At 35.4% G+C, this 17590-nt stretch overlaps 1 pseudogene; it reads right to left on the bottom strand.

Annotated features, from left to right (window-relative positions):
* Positions 1–1007: 1007 nt before the first annotated feature.
* LOC107520903 overlaps positions 1008–17590 on the bottom strand; it is a 38502-nt pseudogene continuing 21919 nt past the window's right edge.

Raw genomic sequence — 17590 nt, 5'->3', positions numbered from 1 at the left:
GAGTCTTCCAGTCTTCCTTCCCAATAGCATGGTCTTTCTATTTGCAGAAAAGCTATTTTTTAGCCTTCAATATTATTTTAAGTTTTATTTTTAACAGATCTCACACTTTTCTTGATAACATTATGTTTATGTATTTTATCTTTTTTATTGCCGTTATATATGGACACTTCCATTAAATCTTCTAACTGCAGCAATAGTTTCTAGTATTGAACAGTTATGATCTCATTTGGTAATGATGTTTATTTTTTAAATGAATTTCTGGATTCTTTTTGCTAATATATTATTTAGAATATATGCATCATTATTCATAGTGCGATTAGTCTCTAGTTTGTGTGATCAAAGAATGTTATCTCTATGATTTTAATTTTTAGATTTTATTAAAGTTTTCTATTGGCCATTCATTGAAAAGGTGTATTCTCTATTTTCAGGTTATAAATTTTATAACATATCAATTATTTGTATTATATCAGTTATGACATTTAGGTCATTCTATCCTTATTTATTTTTTGTTCATCTGATTGATGATGCACTAGAGAGGTGAATTTAAGTCTCCCATGATTAGTGTATTTGTGTTTCTTTCTCTTTATATATCCTGTAATTTTTGCTCCATGTCAATGTTATGTTGTTTGGGGTATAGATATACTTGTTATATCTTTATTGGAAATTGTGCAATTTAGTAGTAAGTTTTCCTCTTTGTCTTATTTCATACTTTCCTCTCATCTAATATTAAGATTATGATTTCTGCTTTATGTTATTTATTTATGTGTGGTAGATCTTTAATCACCCTTTTATTTCGAGCCTTTATCTTAGGTTTTTCCATGTATTTGTCATGGAATAGGATTTTGCTTTGTGACTCAGCTTGTAAAAAAATTTCCTCCACCAAGATGATCAAGACAATTTACATTATTAATATGACAAATGTTTGGTCCCAGTTTTGTTATTATTTTATATTGTTTCTCTCTCATTTCCTCCTATAAAGTAATTTGATGGAATAAATTAATTTCAGTTTATGCCACGGGCTTCTTTTCTTCTGTGGTGGATTTCTTTTCTGTGAGCTTCTTCTCAGCTGCTGGTTTCCTGGTAGTTGCGGCTTCTTTTGCTGCCAAAGACTTCTTCTGCTTTGTAATGCTAACAGCCTTCTTTCTTTTCTTTTCTACCACAGGCTTCTTGCATGGAACCCCCTTCTCATCTGATATGGCCTCTGGTGCTGCTGCTGTTTTATCCACCCAGAGCTTGTGGTTCTTGGCCTGGTAAAGAATGGTGTTCCGGCACATGGTCTTTGCATATGGGTTTAGCTTCAACACGATTCTCAGTTTTTTCAGTGGATTCTTTTTTAGGACTCTGCGTGGTGCTCGGCGGGCTTTCTTGATCTCTGGGCTTTTTAAGATTTTGCGAAGATCTCTATTGAGCATCTTGTGCATGGGAGAGTTGTAGTTACTCTTGAAGGAGGCAGCTTTACGCCAAGTGCCATACGGCTCGTCTAAGTTGTGGAAAACATTTTCAGTTCAAATGCAGAAACGGCCCACCTTCCTACCAGGAGCAAGTTTCACAAATATTCAGTTTGCTTACATTAAGCATGGTAATTCTAGGGATGTTTCTGAAGGCTTTGATAATGCCGTTGTCCTCATTACAGGTAATGCAAGGCCCCCTGAGCTAAATTTGATGATGGTTTCTCATTTTCCCCTTGCCAACTCTCATTTGCTGAGAGGCATGAAACTTTTTGATATCATTCCAGGCCTTAAGTTTCTTAAGAAGCAAAATATCCTTTTTGGTCTTCTTGTAGCTGTCAGCTTTAATTCAACCACCAAAAGGAAGTTCAAGAACTTCCTCAGTATGATGACCTTTAGACATAGCCAGCACTGGTGAGGCGGAGGCAGCCAGGACAGAACAGATAGTACCATCACTTCTGTGTTGCGTTTACTCTACGGTGCCAATGGTGCAAGTTTTGGTTGGTGCGAACGTGCAGACCCAATGGCACATATCGTCAAAAGCATCCTGGGCAGAATGATGAGTCCCACCACCTTGAATTCTGGGAATTCGAGCAACAGCTCTGCCAGTACCCCATGATTCAGCCCTGGTTTGATGACCTGCTAATTCACTGATAGCATAGGGCTGTCTGTTGTTTTTGCGCAAGTTGGTGTGAACAAAGTTCCCAGTATCTGGTTGAATAGGAGTCTTGAACGTAGCCAGTAAAGCAACGTTTTTGCCAGTTGATTCCCCTTTTCGGAGTACATCAATATCAGTGGATGACCACACGCCCTGGTGAGAAGAGATAGCCATGCTCCTCTAAACCTAGTGGCTCCCACAGAAAAAAGACATTTCTCTTTTATAACTTTTTTATAAGTTTATCACCTCATAGTCTGTTTGCTTTATTGTTTTCAGTGTGAAATTCTGCTGAGATTTAGGGAGGTGTATATTTCTATTTTTAATACTTTCATAATTATATTTTATATAACGTAATAGTCCTAACCTTCTTTAAACAATCTAATTGCTCTTCTGAACAATGATCAAGGTAGTTGGCTTATTATTCCTTCCTCATCTCTTCCTTTCATTCTCTAGTTTTAGTCAATTACCTTTCTTAATTTGCTTTTTTTGTAGTTATATATCCTTGGAAGTCAGTTTTAAATTATAGCATTTGACTCTTGACTATTGCAGATGGAAGAGTTTGCTACTTCACTCCCATTCTTTTCCTTTTCCCTCCCATTTTTTTTTTCTAAATTTGAGTTTTTATTTTACTGTCAGGCATACACAATTTACATTATGTCCTGAACAATAAACTGCAATTTATGTTAGTCTTAATTATACAGTTAAATGTATATTCAGTGGTCACTACCAGTCCTTTTGCTATAGTTTTCCCAGTTATATTTTGGTTTACAGAAAATTTTCCTCAAGTAGTCTCCCTGAGAAGTGTCCATAAGAACAATATTCCATGAATTCTAGTATGTTTAAAACATCTGTAATTTTTAATCTTGAGGGTCAGTTTGGCTGGATATAGAATTCTCAATTTATCCCTTCTTCGTGGAGTATTTTGCAGGCATTGCTACATTGTTTCTGTTATTTATAATTGCTGTGAAGAAATATGGTTCCAGTTCTAATATGATTTCTTTCCTTTATAAGTAATTGATATTTTTTGGCTGGCTGTTCAATTCTTCTTTATTTCAGACACTTAATAATTTTATTAATAGAAGACTAGTTATTGACCATTGTGGGTCAATTTTTTTTTCTATGACAGCACGGTGTGCCCTCACAATATACAGATTCAAATCTATTTTAATTTTTTTCTTAAATTATTCCTTTAAATACTTGTTTGTTAAATTTTTCTTTTTTGGGGGGGGGGTACTATGTCTATGTAAATGTTGGATCCTCTTCGTTAGCCTTGTTCTATTTTCTCTCTACTACTTTTTAATTTTTTTAGTTTCATTCATTTTGTTTGCTTTCTTACCTCTATGTTTCTTATTGTTTATTCTCCTTGATTATTCCAATTTTATATTTATTTCTAACATGATTTGACAATTATACTTCTTTCCTGACTGGACGGCATGTGTGGGGCTGGTGTGGAAGGGGCCAGATATGTAAGTGGCACCAGAGAACAGAGTATAGAAGATGAGTTTAAAGAGTAAGGCAGCAGATAGATCATGTAAGCCTTAGGCTATGGCAAGGAGTTTAGAGTATATTCCAAGTGTGATGGGAGACTGCTGGAGGATTTTAAGCACAAAAATCACATGATGTGATGTACTAAATAAATCGCTCTGCCTTCTGTGCAGATACTAGATTGTAAGGAGGTGAGAGTAGAAGAAAAGAGACCAATTAGGAGTCTACTAGAGTAATCCCAGTGATTTGGCCAGAGTAGTGGTGGTAGAGATGGTGAGAAGTGCTCAGATAGCAACTTCCTTTTTCTTCCTTACCTCACGTAGTGTTACAGCAAGTTAACCTGTGTGTATTTAACTATGCATGTGAATTTACAAGTAGCTCTTCAGTTTAAATGCATGTAGCCTATTTAGGTAGAATTCATTTATTTAGCAAACATTTATTGATGTCTTAATGCCAGCACAGTTCCAGAAACTAGCAATACAGTGATGAAAAGAACAGATGTTGTCCCTGCACTCAGGGAACCTGCATTTTTGCAGGTGAATGTAATAATAAAACATAACTAATATTAAGCGAGCAGAGCTTTTTCAACATAATATCTCACTTACGCTTCACAACCCTGTGAGTTGGTATTATATCCTTATCTTGCAGGTGAAAATACTAAGGGTAAGAGTGGTTAAATGCCTTGCCTAACTTTTTATAGCCAGTAAATGGTGGAGCCAGATCTTAGCCTATGTTAAATAAGTGAACAAATAGTTAAGAAATACAAAGAAACATGGTAGAGAAAATTTGGTACAAAAGGAAAGCCATTTTGAAGAGGTGTATTTGAATAGACATCCCATGTGTGTGCAGGAACCATCCACACAAGAGCCAGGGTAAAAGCATTCCTAGCAGAGTGAGTAACAAATATGAAGGTTTGAGGAGAGAAAGAACTTGATATGTGAGGAACAGAAAGGAAGTGTGGATAGTTGGAGTATGGGAAAGATAGAAGGAAATCGGATGAGATGAGACTAGAGAGCCAGCTATGGATTATAAGGGCACAGTGGAATGGGAGAGATCAGTTCGGAGGGTTTGCAACAGTCCATTTAGGGGATTATGTCTTACACTGGTTATTGGCAGTGGAGGTGGACAGATGTGAATGAACTGAGATATATTTTGTAGGTTGAATTAAGAGTACTTGCTAATGAATTTGATAAGGAGGACAAGAGAAAGGAAGGACTCAAAGATAAGTCTTAGTATAAATGCGTAGGACTATCTGAACATGAACCTATTATATGAATTGAGTCAAAATAATTCAGCCTTAAACACTTGAACTAATGTGGGAATGAAGACAGAGTCAGGTAGAGGTTAATGAAGGAACAAAGATTTATTAATTAACTAGGGGATAGACATTTCACATGTGGCATCTCTTTTATTGTGTATGATAGTCATTTATTCATCCATTTGTTCAACAAATATTTGAGTGCCAGGCAATGTCTTAGGTACTAAAGATATAGCAATTGGGGAGGCAAACACAAAAACCTCAGATTCTCTGTTCTCATGAAGTTTACAAACTGCTGGGAATTTAGATTCTTTATTACCTAGGTATTATTATTCCTCATTTTTCAGATGAAGACACAAGGCTTAGAGTGTGTAAGTGGTTCATCCAATGTCATACAAAGGGCTAGGGTCTAGATTTGACTGTGAGCTTTCTGATTTTAATGTTCATATTTATTCTATTACTTCATGTTGAAAATGCAATATCCAGATATGGACTAGATAACTATCCATATAAATTGATGTAGATAATCTAGAAAACCGAAGTTTTTTTTTTTATGGGAGTGTTTTTGAGTTTTTCTTTGTTCATTCCTATTTAATTTAAATTAATATTTAAATTCAGCATTTGCAATTACAGGATGCTGATAATGGCGTTCTCAATTAGGACTGAAGAAGTGTGTCTAACACTCTGGAAAACACATCTCCCAACCCCCAAAGTCCCTGAAAGAGATTTTCTTCGCTGTCAGGCTTTCTGCCTCTCACTTCACTCCCACAGCTGTGTGGTTGAATATTCAGAAGCAAAGTTGGAGGTAGGAGTTAGTTAATTATTTTCAGTAGGTTACTATATCTGAGCTGTTCATTTGGTGGTGGAGGCAAACAGTGTAAGTAAAAACAGAGATTTCTGAAATATTCGCGTTATTACTCTGAAACTTCCAATATAAAATAAATTGATAATGAATTATTTTGTTAAATTTTAATGGCCCCTAAATTGTATATAAAGTACTACTACTGAAGCAATCTCTGTGCAGATAAACACCATTAGTGTGTAAGTAGGAAAATTTCTTTTGCTTCTAGTTCCCTAGAAGCTAGGGAACTAGCTTCTAGGGAACTAGAAGCTAAAGAAATTAAATGCCTTGCCTAACTTTTTATAGCCAGTAAATGGTGGAGTCCTTTCTTCCTAATGTGAATATCAATGTGTTTTTCTCTTTGATTCCCCAGTGAGCCTCCTGCATTAATAGCTGGATTTTGACTTGCTGCTGTGGAAAAAAACACAGAAATGCTCATTCTCTGCTGACGTGAAACATTACCTGCCATCTGCACATGCTCATTCTGGCAGCTCCTCGTGATCCTTTGACTTGCAGGAAATCCTTAAAGGAATGAAAAGGACAGGCTCACTCCCACAGCAGAATGAGCTCCTGGTTTAGTCACATCAGTGGGATGAACGCTGACGTATATTGACAGGCCTGTTTCATACCCAAGTGCTCCTGTGAATTGGCACATGGCTGCTCGGAAGCTTGGCACACCCCCACATTAGGGTGGAATTTTGCCTCGTCAACTTGTTCTTCCAGTTGGAGTGGAAGCCTCCCTCTGTCTAACCAACTATCTGGATTAAGCGGGGTATGTGAGAGGGGTGGGAAAGAATACCAAGACCTCCTTTGACTATCAGGATTCTGAGAGAACTGCTACAGGAACCTGGCCCTGTGGTCTGCTCACTGCTACCACCCACACCAGTCCAAATGGCCACACCCTAGTAGCCTGGTCTCAGAGCAGCTGTTTGGTCTGCTTGTGTGGTCATACCAACCCTCCATGAGCGATAGGCTGCCAAACCCCAGGAAACTTGGAGTTTAGGTCAACTTAATGCTTTCTTATTAGGCCCTGGGAAGAAAAAAGGTGTAAAGTGACATGTGTTCATGGCAGCTAGTGTAACTCTGGTTCAAACATTTCCTGTTTTTGCTAGACTGGTTTTATGACCAACTACTTTTTTATGAAGATTTTTTTTTGGTATTAAATCTCAGTTTTATCTCTAAGACAAAATAGGTTACAAATAATAAGTAAATACATGAAGCTCTCAATTCAAGAAAGAAGACAAATCACATTGTTTACTTAACAAAAACATTAATATCACTTGACTTCACGTGTTTTATATAGGATGCTTTAAAATAGCCAAACACCTGTTTTCAAGTTGGAAATGGGCAATTAGAGGATTAGGGGTTTGGGCATGGTCTTTTGGTATCAAACCTGTGTGTTTAATGCTTTAATGCCTGTTCTGCCTCTTACCCTGTGATCGTGGGCAAGTTACTGAATTTCTGTAAGCCTCAATATCTTAATCTGAAGAATGGAGATTTATATTATAATACAGTACTTGTCACATTGGGTTATTGAGAGGACTGAGTCATGTAAATAAAATGGTTAGCACAGTGCCAGGCATATAAAAGGCTGTGAGTGCGAGTCCTGTTGTTAATGAAGCTGATAACACCACCCATGATGGTAATTTTATGTGTCCACTTGACTGGGCTAAGGGATGTCCACATAAATGGTAAAATATTATTTCTGGGTATAATTATGAGAATGTTTCCAGAAGAGATTAGAATATGAGCCAGTAGACTGAATAAAGAAGATCACCCTTATTAATGCATCATCCAATCTGTTGGAGGACCTAAATAAAATAAAAAGGGTGGGAGGAAGGGAGAATTTGTACTCTGCTTGAGCTGAGATTTCCATCTTCTCCTGCCTTCAGACATGTGTACTCCTGGTTCTCAGGCCTTTGGACACAGACCGGATTATACCACAGGCTTTCCTGTCTCTTCACTTTGCAGATGGCAGATCATGGGACTTCTCAGCCTCCATAACTGAATGAGCTAATTCATATGTATGTGTGTGTGTGTATGTATGTGTATATATTTGTGTGTGTGTATATATATATATGTACACACACACACACACACACATAAAATCTCCTACTGGTTCTGTTTCTCTGGACAACCCCATACATTACCACTGTGTTGAGTTTTTACCTCTTGTATAGATTGATTACCACTGGGACAGCATAGGCTATTCAATGATTGGGTATATGAGATTTTGGTCATAGACTAATTTTTTTAAAAAAACAACTAGATCAATAAATATATAAAGGCCTTCGCAGATTCATTTATAGTGAAACAATGAATTTTAGCAAGGGTTTGATTCATGTTCAAGGTATTTATTAGTAAAATACTGAAAAGTATAAAAATTACTTTTTTGTCAGGATCAATTTAAACCCAACAAATCACATGTGCATGTGTGTGCATTTTGCTTTATTTATACTGTGTTTTTTTTTTCTTGCAGCTGATCTGGACTGATGACTCCAAAGAAGAGATATGTTGCATGTAGGCACATAGTTCTCAGCCATGGTAGAACTGTTACCCAGTTCTACCATATCATATGATTGCAATTTTTAGGATGATTTTAATGTCAGTAAGGAGTGCCATGATGACCACTGTTGGAATTCAAAATAAATTTATGAAATAATAATTAATCTCTATATTGATTAGAGGAAAATCTACTCAGTGCTTAAACTCTTAAGGCCATGGTACTTTATTACATCTTATAATATCAAATTGACCACTTATTAAACTGTTTGCTAGAAAAAATTCTCCTAGTATTTTTGTCCTTTTTTATATTTTTGAATTCTTTATGAACATTCAGAATTAGTAACTCAACCAAAATATTAAAAAACTTGCATCTGAAAGAGGAGCTTCTTTGTCAAAGGAATAAAATCAAAGTTGTCCAACATAAATTGTGGTACCGCAATTTGCATGAGATAATACAATTTTCTTTCCTTTGGCTGAAATTCTTCTTTTACTAGTTGTACAATACCAGATTGATATTTTAACTCTCAAAGAAACCCTATCTCAGCTCCCAGTACTTCATTGGTATGAATCCATTCCGACTTTAGCATGTTGCCAACCAGTTTGTCATATGTACAAGTCTGAGCAAAAATACTTGCAAGAACATCGAGAGACATTTAAATTGCCTAACATCTACCAGTGGCTATTTCAGAAAGTTTTGCAACTTTCGATTGCTAAAGTGTTACTGACCAAGTCAGAAGTTAATCATCTCCCACTTTTTACAATATCACTAACAAATTGAGAATTGACATTTTATGCTAATATATTACTAATAAACTTTGCCAGTCACTTTTCTATTAAATAAAAAAATCTCTTCAATTAAATGACTACTGGTAGATGGGAACTATCAACGTGCAGACCCATAAAGCTAGTGTTTCATCTCTTTCACTGTTCTTCAGTTGAAAAAGGGAAAAAAAAAAAAAACTTGTTACAGTGTTATCGAGAAGGATGTACCTATGACACTGCTGGATGACCCAGTCTACCCACAAGCACTAGTGAGAATTTCCAGGTTTGGGAAATGACATCAGGCAACAGGGCAAGGTGACCTTCAAATGAGAGGGCAATATTGAGGGTATAAGAATGGTCCAGAGAAAATTATATTTTTGACTTTCCTTGCTGTCCGCCATTGCCTGAAAATTTATACAGATGATATCAGATTTTTCTATTAAGGCAGCCTAAAAGGCAAATTATGTATATATGAATGAATATGACTACTTTATTGTCCATACTTTCATAACTTTTAAAAACTTGTAGTTTACTATAATTCATTTCACTTTGTAAATAGGCATGTTTGCATGCCTTTATCTCTTGTTGTACAGCATATCAAAGTTCAGGTGGATAGAATATGGCTCAAGTTGTTTTCGTATTCTCTGTATGGCTCAGCATGGTATCTGGAGTTTTAATAATACTCAGTAAGGATTTGGTGACTCTGTAGAAGTTGAGGGGACAGGGCCATCCCTTTGCCCTTTGCCTTGGTCATGGTGGAAGTTAGATATTTCTTATCATTGTCTATAAAAACCACTACCACATATCTACATCTTCTCTTTCTTCATCAGACATCTCTCTCCTACTACTCTATCTGAAATTGCCGTTAAACTGCTACGCATGTCAAGATATTTTGAACCATCAGACCAAATATATTCATCCAAATTTACCATATTTTAGTGAAGTAAACTCCAAGGTTCAGGATGAAGACTAAGACCTATGGTTTATATAAAATAATCTGGTAAAGGCAATTCAAAAGTATAGGGCAAGAAAAGGGAAAATTAGCTTTGCCAAGGTTTATTTGGTGATTGATTGAAAGTGGAAAAACAGTTATATAGGCACAGAAACAGTGAAATCCTAACACTGAGAGATGTAAAGACAGAAATAGAGAGACATTTAAATACACACTCAAACACACATGTGTGTCTGTGCACACATACACACACATGCACATGCACATACACATCAGCATTTTAGTTCTAGGGCTGAATCTGTGAGCTTGTTCTTCGACATGGCCTCTTCATGTTCTTTATCTCCCCAGCTTTTAGAAAAAGCGATCTCACTTGTGCTTTCTTTGCAGAAATATTTTTAAAACAATTTCTTTAAAAAATCAAGACCCGACCAAACACTATGAGCATCCTCAGAGAAAGTAATGACACCTTCCACATATAAAGTGCTTACTTGTAATTATTATAAGTGTTAGATAATGGTAAGAGAAAAGAACATCCAGATAGGGTCTGGTCACTTTCATGCCAAAAAGCAAACATTAGCTGCCCGAGACTGCATTTCTGTTCTTTAAGATCTCCCCATACCTGCCCACCCCGCCTGCCTTCAACTATTTCCTATGACCCTTTATCCTTAATTTTTTTTTTTTTATAAAGGAAATGAAGGCAGTAGGAGGGCAGGTCAAGAAAGGAAAAGGTTTCTCTTGTAATACTGATTTACAAGTAATATATCTTTTGATAAAACTTTTTAGTTAAGGATAAAAGGGTCCATGAACATCTATGAAATGTGAATCTTGCATAAACTAATCAACAATGACACGTGGCTGCTTGGCTAGGAGTATCATTTTATATAATGAAAAATAAATCCTATCGTTTGGAAACAGATTCTTATATGTGATTTTAAGGATTTATTTCTAAGTACTTATTTATAAGAAGAAAATGTTAGGATTCATTTAAAAATTTTTAATCAATTTTATAATAATTGGTTAAAATTTGTTATATTTAACATGAATACTTTATTTGAATAAAAAGAAAGGAACATGTGAGCATATACACAAAAAAGCTGTAATTTCTTTAATGTAAACAATAACAATATTACCACATATTAGTCTTTCTTAGGTTATGAAATCATTTTCATTTTAAGTGCTTTAGATCTTAATTCTTCTCAAGTAAATGAGGAACTCCAAACTCTAATTTTAAGTGATCTTTCTACCACTATCGGAAGTAACAAACGTCTTTTAAACTCTTCTACAGACATTTGATAAAGCAAGTGAAATGATTTGGGGAGGAAGCAAGTTGTTACATGTATCATTTAAAAATGGTACAAAATCTCAGTTTGAATACAATGACCCATAATTTTTAATTGACTGTGATTTTTTTAATAAATGGGAAAAAGTCAAATTAGGGACTTTACTGCCATCAATAGACACATGGAGTACGTCCTATGAGTTCTCAAAGCAATTAGTGACATCAGAATATATATCTGGGGGTCAACCTATTTTCAACTTGATTCTCACTTGCTGCATCAACATCCTTGTTACTAATTAGTTAATTCATGTTAATGATCCTGGCAAAGAGGCTCCAAAATGTCCTCAAAAACTCACACTCTCACACATGCAAACACACATATACACACACACCACTAATCAAATATTTACTAATCTGTTTGTGTTACACACTGTTGAGTTGGCTCTGGCTCCTGGCAACCTTATGAATAAATGATGTCCACAACATCCTGAACTCAGCAGCCCTGCTCAGCTCCTGTAGACTCAGGCCTGTGGCACATTTTATGGAGTTGATCCATTTCATATTTAGTCTTCCTGTTATCCTTCTGCCTTCTATTTTTCCCAGCAATATTGTTTTTTCCAAAGAACCCTACTTTTTCATGATGTACTCAAAGTAGGACAGCTTCAGTTTTGTCATTTTTGCTTCCAGTGATGTTTCAGGCTTAATTTGTTCTAGGACCTTCATGTTTGTCTTTCTGGCTGTTCAGGGTATCTGTAGAGCTCACCCCCAGCATCATATTTCAGATGATCAATTTTTTCCCTATCAGACTTTACTGTTTAGCTTTCACACCCATACATAATAACTAGAAATAACAAGGCTGTGGATTATCTTCGCCTAATTTAGGGTACAGATTTTCTTACATTTGAAAAATACTGAATTATTTTCAGACTATACTAAGTTTTTTAAAGCAAGAATGGTGGTTCTTATCATTTAGGAAGACTTTACAAACAAATATATTTAAATAAAATATTCCGGGTATATCTCAATTAGTCTTAAATACACAAATGTACCAGGTCATACCATTTTGTAAAAATTGGGGTTTTATTGGTCTTCAATTCCATCTTCTGTTTTAGTTACAAAATAAGATATAAAGAGAAGTAGTAGCAGTATCAAGAGCTACCATTTTCTTGGTGTTTGCAACATGTACGAATACCATGTATATCCTTACTTCTTGCACACACACCATGTCATTTTCACAATATGCCTGTGAAATTGGGGTTATTAATCCATTTCTACAGTTGGAGTCAGAGATCCAGAAAGGAAGAGAGCTGAATTTGAACTGAGTTCCATTTCACTTTAAGCCTGTGTTTTGTGGTTTTAGAGCTGTGGTTCTAAAACAGCAGAGGCAGTCATGCCCTATTTACTGGAATATTTGTGTTTCAGCCAAGTTTGTTATAAAGTGAATTTTTCTGAAGGAAACTCTACTTTGCCAGTGACTTATATTACACAATTTGAGACTGTTTATAAGTATATAAGTTTTATGAGAGCTGAAACCATATCTTTTTTTTTCCCAATAGCAGACATGGTGCCTGCCAGATAAGAAGTATTCAATAAATATTTGTTAAGTGAATTAACTGTGGGAAAAACTATTATGTAGATATAATAAAAGTATAGTTAAGAATTCAGAAAAAAAATTAGTGTGCATTTTAGGATCAAGAAAGTTTTTGATAAAATGAATATTACTCAAAAATGATTACATATTCAAAGTATTAGTAAAATTCTTTGATATACTCTAAATAAATAATCAAGTATTTCTGATAAGCTAATATAACATATATCATATATTTGGATATCATGACTACCTGCTTTATAATTTTCTCCAATTATAAAGTAGTAATGCCTTAAAAATTAAGCAATTTCAGTACGTTTTCATACTTTGATTTATTTGAACATATATAAACTCAAATTCATAATAAATTTCTTTACTCTTTGCTACCATTGAAACTTACTTTTTTTCCACTCTGGTAATATTTTATAACCTCCTTTAATCTCCCTAGTTTATCGGTGACTTATACTCTGAATTCCATCTCTTTTTATGTTGTGCATCATAAATTCAGGGACACTATAGTGTTCATCATTATATCTTCAGGGTTTAGCATGGGATTTGGCCTATTGTAGAGACTCAAAAAATTCTTTCGAAAGGAAGGGAGGGAGAGAAGGAAGGGGAGAGGAAAAAAGAAGGAAGGAGGGAGACAGGGGAGTGACAGAGAGGGAGAGACACAGAGAGAGAAACTGAAAGAGAGAAGGAAGTAAATTAGTTTTTGGATTAGAAGAGATAAAACCAAGGATCAAAAATGCTGAATATTTGCTTAGAAAAAGAGATCTATTACAACGTCGATCAAAATGTTGCATGTTGAATAACTACTCAAGGCCCGACAAGGTTAGTCCATTAATAATTGCCACTTTGGACTAAGACTTGTGTTCTTTCTGGTACTTAATAAAGGATTTACTGAGCCTAGGGAAGTGATTATCATTGTTTGACATTTTACTACACCCTACAAATTGCAGGATTAGTCAAATCATTCAGATGACTTTTGCTTCAAGAATAATACATTTATTAATTAGTAGCAATACTCTCCAGATTTTCCAGGTTCCAGGGGATAGAGTGAATTTTTGACCAGTTTAGTTATACTAATTTTGACTCTGTATCAGACTCATACTACATGCAATTTGGTAATAATTTGTTCATGAGCATCTTAAGTATTTTTATCTTTTCAAACCTGAGCTACTATGTTTTTTATATTGCTGACATTGGCAAATATAAGCTAGTTTTTCAGAAAAAAAAGAATGAGAATAAAAGCAGAACACGAGGTCTATGACAACAAGTTCCAATGTTTTCCACCAGCTAAAGAATCTTTCTATTTCTCAAAGTTAAGCAGACAGCAAGAATTTATTGAATACCCAAACAATGAATGTATAAGACTCTGAAATAAGAATAATCTTTAGTACTATAGTGTGCCAGCCGAATACTTATTTTCCATGTCACTCAGAAAAGGAGACAATGTCTTTCTGAACAGTTGATTAAAGTACTTAACACTAATTCACCTTTTACCCAAAGATAAAATAAGTCGAATGGGGAATTATTGAAGAGGTCTTTTCAAGCTTAGGTTATGCAAATGTCCACTATTATTTGTTTGTTTATATTTAAGAAATTTTACTGAATTTATTGAGGTGACATTGGTTAATAAAATTATATAGGTCCCAAGTATATAAGTCTATACTATATCATCTGTATATTGCATTGTGTGTTCACCCGCCAAAGTCAAGTCTCCAAATTGGGAATGAGGAAGGAAAGTTGTTGCTTTTTGCAGGTGACATGATTCTTTATGTAAAAAACCCTAAAGACTCCACAAAAAAAAAAAAAAACCCAACAAACTATTAGAAACAATGAACAAATAAAGTTGTAGGGTTCAAAATTAATGTGTGAAAATCCATGCATTCCTATATACTAACAATGAAGTTTCAGAAAAAAAAAATGAAAAAAGTATTTCTTTTGCAATTGTAACTAAAACAATTAGATATCTAGGAATAAAACAACACGGCATTATTGAAAGAAATTGAAGAAGACACAAAGAAATAGAAAAATATTCTGTGTTCATGGACTAGAAAAATCAACATAGTTAAAATGGCCATGTTACCCAAAGCAATATACACATTTAATGCAATCCCCATCAAAATCCCAGTGGCATTTTAAAAAAAGAAACAGTACAAAAAACATCAGATTTGTATGAAATCACAAAAGACTGAATAGCCAAAGTAATCCTGAGTTAAAAAGAGCAAATCTGGAGGAATCACAGTCGCCGACTTGATATTATACTATAAAGTGACAATAATCAAAATTGCATGATATTGACAGAAAAACGGACACAGAGACCAGTGGAACAGAATTGGGAGTCCAGAAATAAATTCCCATATATATGTGCAAGTACTTTTTGACAAAGGAACCAAAAACATACAATGGAGAAAAGAAAGCCTCTTCAATACATGGCTCTGGGAAAATTGGAAAGTCACATGCAAGAGAATAAAACTAGATTGGTATTTGTCACCATCCACAAAAATGAATTCAAAATAGACTAAAGACTGAAATATAAGACCTGAAACAATAAAATACGTAGAAGAAAACATAGGTGCCGAACTTATGGACCTTGAACTTAAAGAGGATTTTATGAATTTGACTTTGAAAGCAAGGGAAATAAAAGCAAAAATAAATGAATGGGACTATATCAGACTAAAGCGCTTCTGCACAGAAAAAGAAATCATCAACAAAATAAAGAGGCAACCAACTGAATGGGAGAAGATATTTGCAAACAAAAGAATTTCTTCCTTGAAAAAAATTCAAGTACTATGTAAATTACATATCATTTGTTTAGTCGAGTCATTTATCGAGTTCCTATTATGTTGAATGTGGATGTGGGACAGGGATTTATAAATTTTATAACAGTGTCTGATGCCCTGCGAATATGATCATACTTTTTGAACATTTCTGTCCAAAGAGTGCTATGGGTTTTCCTAATAGAGCGGAAAACTGCCTTATCTTCTGCGTTTCTCAAAGTCTAGTCAACTAGTTGAGTCTCTTATTGATTACTTGCCAAGTAAAGATGCTTCAAGTATTATCTTTTCTGAATCTTTATCCATTCCAATTAGGGGCAAACTAACTAACCATGGAGAGTGATGTGGTAAGAAAAGCATGATTTTTTTGGATTCAAATGGATTGTAGTTTAAATTGCAGCTCTTTTACTAATTAATCTCTTGGGAAAATTATTTAACTCTTCTAAGAGTCAATTTTTTTCATCTGTAAAAAAGACCCTGCCCCGCCTTTTTTTCCTCTTACAGGGTCCACAAGAGGATTAAAATGAAATAAGATATACATAGTACATAATCCAATTTCTGCCTACTAGTAACCATCTAATGGCTCTATCCTCCTGATTTAGAAAAGAGAAGGGCCAAGAGGAATAAGAGAGAGAATCTTAAATCATTGGAAACTGATAGTATCCTTGCTCTGGCTTTGGGATCACTGCATCCAATGACTACACATTATCATATAGTTAGAGCAATTATTCCCTAGTAAGATTGATAATTAAAATATCTTGGAAATGACCCTGGGCCTCAAGCTAATATCATGATCTAAGATGGGCTTCAAATTTAGATTCTGATTCAGAAGACTGGAGTGGAAGCCCATAAATTCTTCTTTTCATAGCACTCTAGATTTTCATGCTAAGTAAGGCTGGGAACTGCTGAATTAAGGTTCTGTCAAAGGCTGCGAGGACAAGAGGGGACTGCCAATTCCTGAAGAACTCATGCTTCTGGGATAAATCCTTGTGACTCAGTGAAATAGGAGTGTATGTGATTTTGTTACTATGATGGTTAGTTTTATGTGTCAACTTGGCTGGGACACGGAGTGCTCAAATATTTGATTAAACATTATTCTGGTTGTGTCTGTGAAAGCGTTTCTGATTGAGAGTAACATTTTAATCAGCAGACTGAGCAAATCAGATTACCTCCCAATGTGGGTGAGTATCATCTAATGCCTTAGAGGCCTGAGAAGAACAAAAGGCAGGGTAAGGAAAAATATCTCCCTTCTGTTTTCAAGCTGAGACATTGGTTTCCTGCACTCTGACTGGAAGCACCATGAGCTCTGTTAGTTCTCAGGCCTTGAAATTTGAATGGTTGTGGTAAAGATGGCCATTACTTGGCAGAGTTTAAGAGTTCTGAGACCCATCTCAGAAGCTAAAGCTTGTAAGTACTGGGTTGGAGAATGTGATGGGAGCCTGGAAGATAAGTTTCCCTGCCACCTTAAATAGAGAAGCTCCAAATGGCCCAGTGTGACTTCATTTTACAGGTGGTGAAGATCCTTGTTGAGGGGAATGAAGTCAGGAAAACCCACTGAAATAGTGCAGCACGGCAGAGAAAGGACCAGCAGATTACACTGAGTGTCTCATGATATGCCATTTACGGAGATGACGGAGGTCTCTACTGTCCCTAGCCAGTTGCTACAGGGAAATGAAGCCTGGAATACAGAGGAGACCCCTTCCTCAGTTCCCTGTCCACTTAGACTTACTTCCCCATTTAATAAAAGGCTACTTCACTTAATGGCTTCATTTTCAGTGAGTCTGGAGCACTGCTGAGGTCAAACATAGCAGTCTCCCTGCATTTTTGACAATTTTTTTTCTTCCATGACCTAGAAGAGTATCACATCCTAAAATGTGCTCAGTGAAATAGATGTTCATAGATGTTGGTTAAAAGGTGGTTCTACCATCAAATAAGTTTGGGAAACAGTGAGCCAACAGAGATAAACAAGTTTATTTATAGCAAATTTTCTCGGATCTTTTAATAAATTAGTGTACATTATGAATCTGGAAGAAA

This window comes from Rousettus aegyptiacus, unplaced genomic scaffold, assembly GCF_014176215.1.
Source record: "Rousettus aegyptiacus isolate mRouAeg1 unplaced genomic scaffold, mRouAeg1.p scaffold_m13_p_2, whole genome shotgun sequence".
In the NCBI taxonomy this organism is placed as follows: Eukaryota; Metazoa; Chordata; class Mammalia; order Chiroptera; family Pteropodidae; genus Rousettus; species Rousettus aegyptiacus.
This window is presented reverse-complemented; position numbering and strand designations above follow the sequence as displayed.